At 37.7% G+C, this 14,735-nt stretch overlaps 1 protein-coding gene across 2 annotated transcripts in view; it reads left to right on the plus strand.

The window, feature by feature from the left end:
- Positions 1 to 14,735, plus strand: part of tbkbp1 (TBK1 binding protein 1) — a 51,445-nt gene that overhangs the window by 4,181 nt on the left and 32,529 nt on the right. The window contains exon 2 of one of the 2 annotated variants that reach the window (XM_051915106.1): positions 13,213 to 13,309. The exons of the other annotated variant lie outside the window; for it this stretch is intronic. The gene's annotated coding sequence lies outside the window, so the exon portion shown is untranslated. The remainder of the gene's footprint in view (positions 1 to 13,212; positions 13,310 to 14,735) is intronic. 2 annotated transcript variants of the gene reach the window in all.

The raw sequence follows: 14,735 nt of genomic DNA on the forward strand, positions 1-14,735 counted from the left end.
CACCGATAAAATAACTTCCCAATGAAATGGGAAGTTATTTTAGTTTATTAAAGTTTACGAGGACATGTGTAGTCAATAATTGTATCATTTAAACTCATCTTTGATCAGCAAAATTACATATTTAAAAATTTTTTCCTATGAAAAAAAAATTTCTTCATGCCTTAAAATAGCTTGAATGTAACTCTGCACCCTTGACTCATTTAGTATACGTGGATCTATGAATATGCTAATTATCCCCGCCTCCACTAGCTCACGCCAGCTCAGAGATGAACTCAGTCAACTTACTGAGGGTAAACGCTGTACAATGGCATTGCTCTATACAACGTCGGACGCATAACGGTAATTAATATTAGTCTTTTGCTTGACTATGTTATCAAACAGCTAATAATGTGTTTCTAATGTTACACAAACCATGTTCCTGTTTGCCATCTCAGAGTCAGACAGCTGCCTTCTAAAAATCAGCATCCTTACAAACGCTTTGAACATCTCAGAACGTCAGTGGAGAAAGGTAATAGTTCATCATAACATCGTAATATACATCATACTCCCGCTATATTGCTAAATCTACCCAATTTTTCATATCAACAGAAAAATATACCGGGATATCCTGGCTTCTCTCGAGACTCCCCTACTAGTTCACTGTTAATGATATAATAAAGCTCGATGGCACATTGACGTTATTTGTTACAAGGTAGTTTGTGATGTCACAAACACCAGCAATTTCAAACCGTGGGTTTGAGACTGTCTTTTTTCACTGCAGTTTTAAATAAAAAATACTCAGCAATGGTGTTGACATATGAATTTGCACATGGTTAAAGCATACTAAAAATACTACATAGACATATCAACATCATTAAAAACTTGATTTTCACCACAGGGGGACTGACAAGCGACGAGTGAGAGGACATTTTGTCAATCTCTGTTTCTATATCTGCGACATCACACTGGCTAGCCCCACCCACTTTGGTGTAAAATCTTGCTTCTCATAATTGTACATTAAACTTTCCCCTCGATCACTTCAGCATGCGCACTTGTAATACACTTACAAAGTACTTCAGCTCCCTGTGGACAGATAATCATGATTTATGGCCAAACTAGTATGATTTCATTACTTTCTCCAGTTCTTTCATACCTCCCATGCATAATTAAGGGAGATGTTTATGTAAGGTACTTGCAGCCTGGCAAACTTTTGCTTGTGGGCCATAGCAACTCACAACGAGCTCTCCATCAGGATGGAATATTCATGAACGCCTGGGCAGGTCACGCAAACCGATGCGAAAGCCAGAGAGATACGCCGAGATTAAAACTGAAATAGAATCGTAGAGTCGTTAAGCTCAAGGTGATGTGTTGCTTTTTCTCCATCCTTCAGACGTTTGACACATCTCACAAAGCTGTCAGAGAATTCAGTACCTTCTTCCTGTCTTTTGTTCACGTTCTCTCTCTCTCTCTCTTTTTTTTTTTTTTTGAAAGTAGCCTGAGGTCCCTCAGTACAGAACAGATGGTAAAATGTTCCTTTTGATCTTCTTTTCAGGTTTCAAGAGTTTTCTGGCTGTCGCATGAATCACAAACATGCTCTGGTTGTTTGAAGAAGGCCTGTTTATAAGTGCAGAGCATGAATTGGCAATAAGTAGTCAAATGCTTTTTATAGTTATCAGGGCTTCTCTTGCTATCTTGTCTGTGATAGTCTGGCACTGTGAATCTAACCCATAGCCAGACTAATAAACGACTTGTATGTGACAAAAAATAAATAAATAAATAAAACAAAATGTTTTGGGGCCAGCTGATGTAACTTTCATTTGGCCTATCAGGTTAGAGAGGTGTTGTCACATTTGGATTGGAGATACAACAATCCAAATCTTTATCAAATCTTTATGTGTGTGTGTGCGTGTGTGTGCGTGTGTGTCTTCATTTATCAGTTAAAATTTATAATATTTTGTTTAAAGCCATTAAAAGCAATGTATAACAAAAATAGCTAAGATTACATTTAACAATATTTTCAATATTTAGTTGTGATTAAAGATTAATTTTAAGTAAGTGGTCGATGAAAATTAATTTAATTAAAAAAAACTGTAAATGAGCTTGCACAATTACATATATTAGCCAATATTAGCTAATACTGATAAATTTAAAAACAAATCTCTAAAAATGGCTAATATTATACTGATATACCATGCATCCCTGAAGGTTAGTTATTGATCCTTATGAAAATTACTATGAAGTAACTTTACTATAAAGAAACTCTACCTTTTTTATATTGCGGATAATTATACCTGGGTTGGCTGAGAGTCTGAGTGAGAAGTGTCTGTGTCAGAGATATTAACAAAAACTTTAAAAAACTCAGTTAAAGGTCATTGTTTATGTTTATGAATTTATACACCAATCAGGCATAACATTATGACCACTGACAGGTGAAGTGAATAACACTGATTATCTCTTCATCACGGCACCTGTTAGTGGGCGGGATATATTAGACAGCAAGTAAACATTTTGTCCTCAAAGTTGATGTGTTTAAAGCATGAAAAAAGCGTAAGGATTTGAGCGAGTTTGACAAGGGCCAAATTGTGATGGCTAGACAATTGGGTCAGAGCATTTCCAAAACTGCAGCTCTTGTGGGGTGTTCCCAGTCTGTAGTGGTCAGTATCTATCAAAAGTGGTCCAAGGAAGGAACAGTGGTGAACCGACGAGAGGGTCATGGGCGGCCAAGGCTCAGCGAAGGCTGGCCCGTGTGGTCCGATCCAACAGATGAGCTACTGTAGTTCAGATTGCTCAAGAAGTTAATGCTGGTTCTGTTAGAAAGGTGTCAGAATACACAGTGCATCGCAGTTTGCTGCGTATGGGGCTGCATAGCCGCAGATCAGTCAGGGTGCCCATGCTGACCCCTGTCTACTGCCGAAAGTGCCAACAGTGGGCACGTGAGCATCAGAACTGGACCACAGAGCAATGGAAGAAGGTGGTCTGGTCTGATGAATCACCCTGGCACAAAGCAAAAATGGTATAGGAATGGTTTGAGGAGCACAACAACAATTTTGAGGTGTTGACTTGGGCTCACCAGATCTCAATCCAATCGAACATCTGTGTGATGTGCTGAACAAACAAGTCTGATCCATGGAGGCCCCACCTCGCAACTTACAGGACTTAAAGGATCTTCTGCTAACATCTTTGTGCCAGATACCACAGCACACCTTCAGGGGTCTAGAGGAGTCCATGCCTCGACGGGTCAGGGCTGTTTTGGCAGCAAAAGGGGGACCAACACAGTATTAGGAAGGTGGTCATAATGTTATGCCTGATCGGTGTTGATATCATGGAGTTGCTTTATTGCTTTTGTTGCGCATGAACAATAATAAATGTTTAATTATGTTTGTTTTTTTTCCTGACACGTTACTACAAATACCTATTTATCATATTTGTAGCTGGGCTAGAGAAAATGTTAGTTGTACAAGTAAAAATCTCAAGTGGCCCAGTTAGGCCTGCAGAAAAATTCTTCTAGTCAAGAGTTAGGCTGTTTTTATGCAGTTTGAAGCCTTTCTGCCAAAATTGATTGATTGCCGGATTGTCAAAGGCCCTGGCTGCTTGGCAGGAAGCAGTTTTTTCTCATTTGTGAGTACTTCAACATATCAGAGTCAAGCACTTGGAGCGATTTTTCAAAGATGACATCTCCATTCTGCCCTCATCCTTATGCTGTTCCTGCTGTTTGCATTCATCACCGTGTCACGATAATGCTTTGTCCACACACTCTGAATGCGGGTCAATAGCAAGGTTACGGTCATCTGATTGAAGCCCAACCAAATGTTCCCCCACTATGCCTTTGCTTTCTAGGTAGTAATTTATCACGTAGGAACAGTCAAAGGGTATTCACAGTACTTTAGAATGACCTCTGGATGTGGTTGGTTGGTTAGGTGGACAGACAGGTGCCTTTTGTGTTCTTTCTTTCAAAATGCTTCCGCTCTTGCGGATATACTGTATTAACTCCCCCTCTCTTTCCATTTCATTCTCCTCGCTTTGTTATCTACCTACCCATTTTGTCTTTCTCTGATAGTCCTTGTTTGTTGTGCTCTGTCATTTTCCCTCCATATCCCCACAGTGCATTTCCGTTTATCTTACATAACTGGAATCAGAGGTGATGACCTTCACTCTCCTCTGCAGTACAGTCACTCTCTGGGAATCGCTGGCCATAAGCAAGCCACGGGAACTGCTGTCTCCTGTTTGCTTTCTCATTTGAATCTGGCTTTGGATGGTTATGAATGACATACATTTAAAAAAAAAAGAAAAAAAAAAAGAAGTCTTTTATGCTCACCAAGGCTGCATTTATTTGATAAAAATACATTAAAAACTGTAATATTGTAAAATATTATTACAATTTAAAATAATGGTTTTCTAGTATTTTAATATATTTTCAAATGTAATTTATTCCTCTGATGGCAAAGCTGAATTTTCAGCATCATTACTCCAGTCTTCAGTGTAATATGATTCTTCTGTAATAATTAAAATATGCTGATTTGTTGCTCAATTAACATTTATTATTATTATCGATGTTGAAACAGTTGTGCTGCTTAATATTTTGTAGAAACCATGATAATATGTTTTCAGGATTCTTTGATGAATAGAAAGTTCAAAAGAACAGCATTTATTTGAAATCTTTTTTTTTTTTGTAAAAATGTAATGTTTTATTCTAAGCTGAATAAAAGTATTAATTTATTTTTTTTTGAATCATACTGATTCCAAACTTTTGAATGGTAGTGTACAATGATGAGCCAAAACATTATGACCAAATGCCTAATATGATTTTGGTCTTCGGCATGCTGCCTGTTTTTTTTTTTGTTTTGTTTTTTAAATATTGTTAGTGTTTGTATTTTAAAAGAGATTAATTTTGACTAGTCGGCCATCTTGACCCATCCTAGGCCTGTTATGTGTGCTTTTGTACTGCATTGCAGGAGGTATGGATTGTGTTGTTGCTTGCATGACCTTTAAAACTCATTCAAACACGTTTCTATCCAATCCTTTTAAGGTTCACCAGTCTCCCTGGAAGCAGTTGCTAAGTGTTACCGAGTTGCTTAGCATTGTTGCCCTCAATAATGCCATGTTGTGGTTGTGATGTCGTACATGCAAACCCAAGCTTTTGATTTTCCAATTATCAGTAAAGAACGCCTGGCTAATGGGTTGCCTGTGTGAAAGTGATATTGTTCTGTGAAGTGATGACTTCAGTAGCCCACACAAAGCACAAGGCCTTACTATGGAGGCGTAATGTAATATATCTATGTATCTATAAACGAGAAAGAGCAGGTGGGGGGAAAGAGAGCGGGGAAGGGTGGGTTTATGAGACACACATTAGGGTGAAAAATGAATCTAGGGAGGAAGTAACAAGATAAGAGGAGAGAGAAAATCGACAGAAGTAAAATGAGGTGAAAATATGAGGAAGAGAAATGCAGGACAGTGACAATTCATGTTTGCTAGACATCGCACTGGAAATATTCCCTTTGTGTTTCTCTCTCAAGGAAAACCAGGTTACCCACTTACATTGCTCTTGGTGCCGGACTGCTATAATTCCCCTAGGTAGCCCTAAAAATAACAGTCCACTTTTCCACAGCATTTCCTCAGTCTTTCTCACTGCCCCTCTGGCAGTGCACATTGTTGACAGAGATGCTATCGGGGGAATGAAGGATATTGCAACCACCAGCACATAGAATTATTACTAATAAACTAGCAGACGTATTGGCAACCCAGGCTAATTGGAAATACCTCCAGTACCTATGGCGAAATTTCTGCAAAATGATATATTTCATTGTCCATTGAATGGCATTAAAAGCTCATGCAGTTTTATATAAAACAGATAAACGTGAATCTGATGTTTTATTACGTTTATTGTTGTAAGTATCTCTGCGTTTAGGAAATTAAATGTCTGGTGAGTGCCCCTGAAAGGTTAGCGCTTTATCGCGTAAAATAGCGTACTACCTACACTAAACCATACCCTACACCTAACCAATGGTGTTAACAAAAGCAAACTTGAGATTAAAACACCATTTTAGCTTACTCCTACAAGTCTTTGAGCTCTTTTATCGTGACTTATGTTTCACGGGACTCATACCTGATTATTCCGCATCACAAGTGCAGTGCTGTACCAGGTGAGCTTCCGAGCAAGTTTACTACATCCAAAAAAACATAAATGTGGAGCTGGTTAAACATAAGAATAGTTTACAAACCATGCACTATGGCAAAAAGTATTTTAAAGTCATAACTGCAAGTATTGTGCAAGGAAATGTACAAAAATAAGTCTTTATTTATCGGTAATCATAAAGAACAAAAGTTGCTGGCATTTTACTGCCTCTAGTGTTAATTTCAGCTGGAAACTGCAGTGAATTGTATGTATAGTATATGTAAGTTTTTGGAGTTTTGCAGAAATTTAGGTAGAGGCACGTATTTCCAATTAGTCTAGGTTGGGTATTAGCTGTTATCAGTTGGCCCATAAGGGGGTGGAAAGAAGGGATGTCCCCAGGAGTTGTTTAAATGTTGTTTGAACACAGTCTCAGTCTGATGCATATTGCACACAAAACTGGGAAGCATGTGGCAAGCAGTATTCTGATTTTACCTTTTTTGTTATTTTTTCAGTTATTTTATTTTATTTTACTTAATTTTTTTGATTGTGAACTGTTAAAGTCACAATAGCTATGTTTCCATCCACATATTTTTATGCACATTTTGGGATATCGCAAAAACATGTTGGATGGAAACTCCAAGATGCGCATAAATTCTAAAAATGTGCCTAAAACGTATTTTAACGTATTTTTTATTCGATAAGAAGCGCATAAACTACTATGGAAACACATTTACAGAATAAATACCTCGATGCGCAACAAAAAACTCAGGTGACTTTGTCTCAACAGTGGATGTGATTGGATAACTGGACTGCATAGCTGACTAGTTTCATTGCACAGCATCTAAAATGTTGGTTTGATCATTCTGAAAAGCCTGAGCCAAAGTCTGTCATCAAAATTATTTGGTTTAATTCCCTCCCAGAAGTGTCTCACATGATTGCATTTCCAAGCACCAGGCATCTGAACGCAAGATAACATGACAGCGTTTATTGCATTTCGTCTGTGCTCTCTGTGATGAAAGTCATTTATGAAGTAGGAAAAAAAAGCCACGGTGGCTTCCCCGATTGCAGGAACTTTTGTTTTTATTACAGATATTTTGGGCCAGTTTCCCAGGAAGTGACGATTTTGTTCTCTTGAACACATGGGATGGAAATGGAAATTTATTTGCAAATATTTTACGCGATATTTCAGTTTTGCGCATAAGTTAAATTTGCCTTTTTTATATGAAAAAATAGCTAGTGAAACATATTGTGATGTACATGCGAGTGTAACATTGATAGAAATGTAGAGTGGGGACTTATATGCATCAATTGTTGATTGGATTTTGAGATGTGGCCATCATATTCAAAAATGGAGGCAGATAAATTTGAGCTTGCAGGGGTGTGGTTTAAAAAATTGAGTTGTTTAAAAAGTCAAGTGATGCAGCATGCTTTTGTTAACTTCTTGAGTAATTTCTGAATTTCTGAGTCAAACTTCTGAATTTCTATGCTGTCTTTCTGTGGCTAGCATTATATGTGCACGCTAGTTATAAACCCCTCATCTTGACACGAATCAAACACACCTTCCTGCAATACTGAAACCTTTAGTTGTGTTCAAAACTTCAAAATATTATACCTGACTGAGCAGGTACTACATTTGACAAGAAAAGAACTTCTTGACCATTAAAAAAGTATGAATGTGTGTGTGACTTACTGTGTTAGTTGCGTTGCTTTTCAGAATACAATGTAAAAAGTTAGGAAACTTTGGAATCTCTGCAGAAGTAGTAGGACATCTGGGTGCTTTTTGCCTAATGTTTTATGAATACTATAAATTCAGACATACTGTTTTTCACCTATAAAGTGCAGAAGTAGACATATTCAGATTTTTCAGGTGTGTTTAAAAAATCTGTAAAAAATAGGGCACAATGTACTGTATTAATTTAACGGAATATTCCATATTTATTTTTTTAAATATATTTTGAATTTTGCACTTCATTCCATGGTGTTTTAGGGAAATGTCCAGTTACTGTCTGCGTAATGAGCTCCCAGTACTTTTTCTGTTATTTTCGGATTTATTTTTTAGTGTCAAGCTAAACTTGGCAGGACAGTGGACCGCAGGACCACAGTTAGAGTATTTATATGCTATACCCTATTTCAGATAATTCTGCCCCTGCACTTAAAAATGAATTATGGTCAGTCAGCTTTTTTATTGTTTTGATTGTTTTGTGCTCTTTAAGTCTGAATATATATAGGTCTCAGTCTGTTTATGAGTGAAAAATTGCATAACAAACATTTCAGTATAGAACAGCTTGAATCGCCAATGTGCTATTTTGCCATTTTCCTCAGATTAAATAGTATCTGATTTTGGCATATGCAGGCTACTATATATATCTATATCTATATGTGTTTATGAATGTGTGGGTGTTTGTTTGTTTGCATGCATGCACACGTGTGTGTATTGTGAAATGGCTGTTGCGCTTTCTCTTTTTTTTTTTTTGGCGTTTTCTGTGCGTGGGAATCAGAGAGCTTCTGTAACATCATGATGCTGCCACTCACACTTCTCCAATCACAGCGTGAGTTTCATCTTCTTCACTCCTCGTTTCTGATCTTCATGTTTCTTGGAGTGTTGCACGATCAGCCATCCCCAGGCCCCCTCACATTCCTCTTTTTTCTCTGGGAGAAAATAATGACAGAGCAGATGCTGATCACCTCTTCTCTCCACATGCGTGCGTGTGACGTCAGACCCCGCCTGCCTGCCTCTGATTGTCTCGGAGGCATTCACTGCGATGTGTTCATCTCTGCAGGGTTCACTGGTGTGGGTGTGAGACAGCAACATCCTTTTTGTAACATCCAGTTTAATCAGAGCCAATTGTTTATTTCTTACCTCACTCCATCCTCCTTTTCTCTCCGTCTCTATACTCCCTGAGACCTGATTTGCAGTGAATGTTTTGTAGATATTCACTGGAAGTGTTAAATGTCCTTGCCAAGGACACTTCAGTGCTTTCATTTTGGTAATGCAGTAATACATCAACACATAGAGCGGAAAAACTGACACACACATATATGAAGAAAGTGCATTCTGCAAGTGCAAGCCAATGTTTTCCGATAATTCATTCCTCTGCGTGTACCTCCTCTTTGCTGAAGTTGCTATGTGACGGAACAATGAACTAGAACACCTAGTGAGCAGCGCTCAGGGTGCTGACTTTTATCGATTTTGTATCATCACAGAGGCGCTGCCAGGTGTGGAGAGGGGGGAGCTCATTTTATTTATGTCAGTACTGAATATATTACATTCATTTTGAATAATGTACTCATGAGCTGACGTTCTTCGCTTAACTTTCCTCTGCCCACCATCTTCATTTCTCACATCCTGTTCAAGGACAACTTTTACATGTATATTGAATCTAATCTATCTATATGTCTGTCTGTCTATCTACTTTATCTATTAGGGGTGTAACGGTACACAAAAATGACGGTTCGATAAGTAACTCCATTTTTGAAGTCACGGTTCGGTACGGGTTCGGTACAGCAGAGGGAGAAAACTAATTTTATTTCTTTTTTATTAAACAGTGGTTTACTGAACAAATTGTGTTTCTGTCTTTAAATTCATTCAATTATAATTAAAAATACGATTACACAAGATATGATAGATTTAATTAAAGAAATAGTTTGCTTTCAAATGAAAATTACCCCAAGCTTTACTCAACCTCAAGCCATCCTAGGTGTATATGACTTTCTTCTTTCTGACTCTTGGAGATATTTTAATAAATATCATGACGCATCCGAGCTTGATAATGGCAGTGAACGGGACCCACAAGTATGAGCTGAAGAAAGTGCATCCATCCATTATAAACGTACTCCACACGGCTTCGGGGGGGTTAATAAAGGCCTTCTGAAGCAAAGCATTTGTGTAAAAAAATATCCATATTTAACAAGTATATATAGCTTCCGCTAGGCCGCCTTCCATATTCAACTTACGAAGAAAGTGTAAAACTCTTGCAGTTCAAAAAGCTTACTCTACGTCCTACACCTTCCCTATTCAACTTATGGAAAAGCTTAACTGACGCGACGCCAGTTTACACTTTCTTCGTAACTTGAATAAAAGAAGCTAGATATTTTACTTCATAACTTGTTAAATATGGATTTTTTTTTTTTTTTTACACAAACGCATTGATGCACTTCAGAAGGCTTTTATTAACCCCCCGGAGCCATGTGGAGTATGTTTATGATGGATGGATGTGGATGGAAGCATTTTCTTCATCTCATACTCGTGGATCCTGTTCACTGCCATCATAAAGCTCGGTTAGGGTTAGGGTTAGCCATATACACCTAGGATGGCTTGAGGGTGAGTAAAGCTTGGGCTAATTTTCATTTGAAATTGAACTAATCCTTTAAGTTGTAGTGTATCTATCAACATACCTTCAGATGTTCATTCATGTTCATTCTGTAACTAGTAGTAAAGAGGAAAGGATGATCGTGTTCACTCATGATGACACTTTGTTTCTTATCGAAAGTAACAAAGCACAGAGCTTATTGCGATTATTGTTCATTAATGCTGGTTAAAAATGGTTAGGATTCAATGCATTACCATGTGCGCCCCTTTCTGGATTGGAGTTTGGATTGCCTGTGACTGACTGTATTCGTCGTGTGACAACCAGCACTAAACCAGCTCTAACTAGCATAAACTGGCATGAATTCCATGTTGGCCCAGGCTGGTTTATGCTGGTTAGAGCTGGTATAGTGCTGCTATAGCATAAACTAGTCTGGACCAACATGGAATTCATGCCAGTTTATGCTGGATTTTTCAGCAGGGATAAGCTCAAGAAGAAAATCTGGAGGTAGAAAGGTGGAAACGTTACTAGACGAATGGACAGAGTGTGAGTGAAAACTAAACCCAGAAATAGGATGATGAGGAGCAGAATAGTTAGGAAGAGAGAAAGGAGAGGTGCAATATAGTGAGCTGTGAAATTTAGCTTAATCTTTTTTCTTTCTCTCCTACCATCCATCTCCAGTTCCACCTACAGATGCAGCACCCACCTTGCTTTCACTCTGCGTGCCTTCCTATCCTGCTACCCTGAATGCATCATACATGTATTTGTTGTATTTGTCAGCTTAAACCCAATCAACAAATGGCCTCTTTGGATTACATACATGCTACATAACATTTTAATGTGAGACACCCATATCACATTGACTTCGACAAACCTCTTTAGTGTATTTGGTGCTTCTACGTGAGAATGCCACATACTAGCATGGTTATGAACAACAAAAAGAGCACATTAGCCCATAGTTTGCAGTTGTGACTGTTGTAGAAACAATATCTCCCTTACTCCCACTCCATGGTAAAAATACACGTGTACATGCTCTGATTTGCCCACGAGGCTCAACCACAGTCCCTCTGCAACACCCACTCAGTTGTGTTGCTGCTCGTGCCAACTTGTGCCAGCCCAATCTTCACTCCAAAGGAGGCGTTTTACTGTCAATATGGTCAATACTGTAGCCCAGTGCATTGTGAGTTACTCGCAGAGAGGCTGTTTCTAACTTAGATTCAGTAAAAATGACATTAGTCTGAGAAATTTCTGACTATAAAAAAAGTTTTGCTTTCAGGCTAGCCTTTCTAAAGCCACTAAATTACTTAAAACTGTGAGGAAAAGCAAAAATATGACTAAATATTTTCTGAGATACCATGTCATGATGTTACAAATGTAACTAATCAGGGCTCAACAATAAAGATGGCCACAATACACCATTTCTGTCACCTTATTGCACATTTTTACTTGTGCAAAACTCTAGAAAGAGTTTATCAAGCATTTACCTTCAGGTTTCTTCAGCATATATTCAATATTTGCATTCAAATACTTCAACCCAGTATGCTATATGTTGTATACATGTACGTATATTTGGGTCAATGACATGACGGGTCATTTTTTTGTCCAAAGGCCTTAATAATAATAAAAAAACAAAGATCTGACATCCAAAGTATGTAAGCTAGTACAACTAGATCTCTTTTATCGAATCCAAAAGGTTTTAATTATATTTTGCTACATATAAAGGTATTTTAAAGATTTTGAAGTGTCAAATGGTCATTCGGTTTAACCGTCCAAAGGCCAATACAGCCAATTCATTTATGATTAAAATATATTAAAATGTAATAAATGTATATATTTTTATTCTGCCATGATTTTATAACATCATATATCAACATAGTGCAAAATGGTATTAAAATTATGTGTAGAAGTCGTTGCTTTGTAATGAGAAAGAATGTCCGGAAAAATGAATTTCACTGATGTCATTCGGAGTAATCAATATAAAGGGACAGTATCACGTGACAGGATGTGCCATCATTCAGACACCTGCAAAGGACCACATGGTCGTGAAGCAAATTAACTAACTCTCGTTTAACTATTTGAAAAATTTGTGTTTTCACTTGCTCATACACTGCTGTGATGTTGAGCATTAAAGATTACAGAATCCTGCTAATTTAAAATGTTACCAAGGTAACGTCTAGCTGGCTAAAATAGATGAGGTTTTGTTGATATATTAATGTTTTGTGATATATTAAGAATGATAATAATATAATAAATTGGTTCAAAAAGTTACATTATAGCTAATTTGTAGTTATTAAATGCAAATTACATTAATTGTTGTAACTTTTATGTAAAGAAATCTTAATGTTTAATTAATAATATAAAAATATTTCCTTCTGACACATAAAGTAAAAAAATAATATATATATATATATATATATATATATATATATATATATATATTTTTTTTTTTTTTTTTTTTTTTTTAAATAAAAAAGTCTATATATAAATTTGTGGCCAAATGTTATCTACTGACTGGCCATGCATTGTTATGTTTTTAATTGTTGGACATTATTTTTTAAATATGTGCCAAACAATGAAGGATGTCTTTTTGGCACATATATTGTGTTTTTGGTTTTAAAATATGTGATTTTGCTCTTTTATTGTCATCCCATCGCTTGTATCCAATTACATTTTGTCACGCTTATGTTATGGCTGTTTCTTCCAATAAAGTGTAGGATGCTTAGATGTCTATGTAGCCATATTTTTTGCTTGTGTGTGTGAAGATACACCTGTAGAACCGCTGTGGTCATTTTTTTTTTTTTTTTTTTATCACAGGCAGTCACACTTCTCCTGCAGCCCTGCTAATCGTCCACCAAGTGAGGGGCCACAAAGCATGCCAGAAACACACATAAACACCCCACTGAAATAACAGGTGTGTGTGTCTGTTTGTGTCTGCGCCATGATACGTGCATTATAGGAGCCAGATTCCTCGTGACAAAATGGGCTTGAGTCCGATACGACTGTGTCCTGCTGTCTGTAATTGCATGCGGCTTGTGGTAAATGTTTAGGATGACAGCCAATTTCATGAGCAAGTGTGACTGAAAGAAATTATGCAATAGCACTGTCTGCAGAAGAGAGTTGGATGCTGGCATTCCTAAATTTTGGATGGTTTGACAGATTATTAAATCATTCAGAGGGTGTAGGTGCTGATCTATCTGGTTTGAACATTAGCATCATTCCAACAAATGTGATGCCCACCACATTATTAAGTCACATGATGTTCATTTCAATCTCAGAATGATTTTAGTGACTTTACAATGAGCGCATTTAAATGATAGTTTTTGCAAACTTTACACATTTATGAAAATGTACAAGCCTAAAAATGATATGCTTACATATAAATTCAGGAATTATTAATTGCCATTACGTCTCCATTAGGTTTAAAAAAAAAAAATTGATAATTATGAGCTGCAAACGAGTTGCTGAAAAAATCTCTGTAGAAATGTGTGTGTGTGTGTGTGAGAGAGAGAGAGAGAGAGAGAGAGAGAGTGTGTGTGTGTGTGTCCATGTCTGTGCCAGTGCCAGTGCCATCTAGGCCCCAGGTAACAAATGACTTCCTGTGGTAATTGCTCTAATGAAGCAGGGAGGAGAGCTGTGGAATTCTTAATAGGTGTGCGCAGTGTTCACAAAATTAGGTGCAGGGGAGAGAAAGACAATAGGTGAGATAGGAAGATAGATGTCTGGTGAGCTAGCCATGGAAAGAGTGTCCCATTTGTCTGTTTTCTCTTGCCAGGGTTTTGAGCCCTGACAAATTGTCAGATCCATGTTATAATCCCTGTGCTTAAAATTCTTGTTTTCACTGAGACTGGGATGGATGTATGTTTGTGCAAGAACAGCACTCTTGTCAATAGGAAGCAGGGGCATCATGCACATATTTGGTTTAGGGGGCTCCAGTGGCAGGAATAAAACATTTTAACAATAGCTTGTCTTATGTAACACAAGTTAGTCCATCAATTGGTTTTGATCAGTGAGCCTGGAGTGTGAACGTGATTTCACCAAGTACAACATGTTCCTGGAACAACAACTATAGCAGCCTTTCCACCGCAGGAGCTTTCCCCAGGAACTAGGGACTTTGGGATGGTACTCTGTGTGTTTCGACGCAGGAACCAGGGTCTAAATGAAGTTCTGGGTAAAAATTTCCCACCTCAGAAAGTCCCTGCTCACGAGGTAGTACTTTTTCAAAGTTCAAGAGCTTTCGGGGGAGGGACTTGGGCACTGCACATGCTGATTGGTTGAGTTCACGCAGCGTTTTATTTCAACCACCATTTTTAAAAGTCTGTTGCGGTGCATGCAGTAAG

The sequence above is a fragment of the Ctenopharyngodon idella genome, chromosome 12 (genome assembly GCF_019924925.1).
Source record: "Ctenopharyngodon idella isolate HZGC_01 chromosome 12, HZGC01, whole genome shotgun sequence".
Taxonomy (NCBI): domain Eukaryota; kingdom Metazoa; phylum Chordata; class Actinopteri; order Cypriniformes; family Xenocyprididae; genus Ctenopharyngodon; species Ctenopharyngodon idella.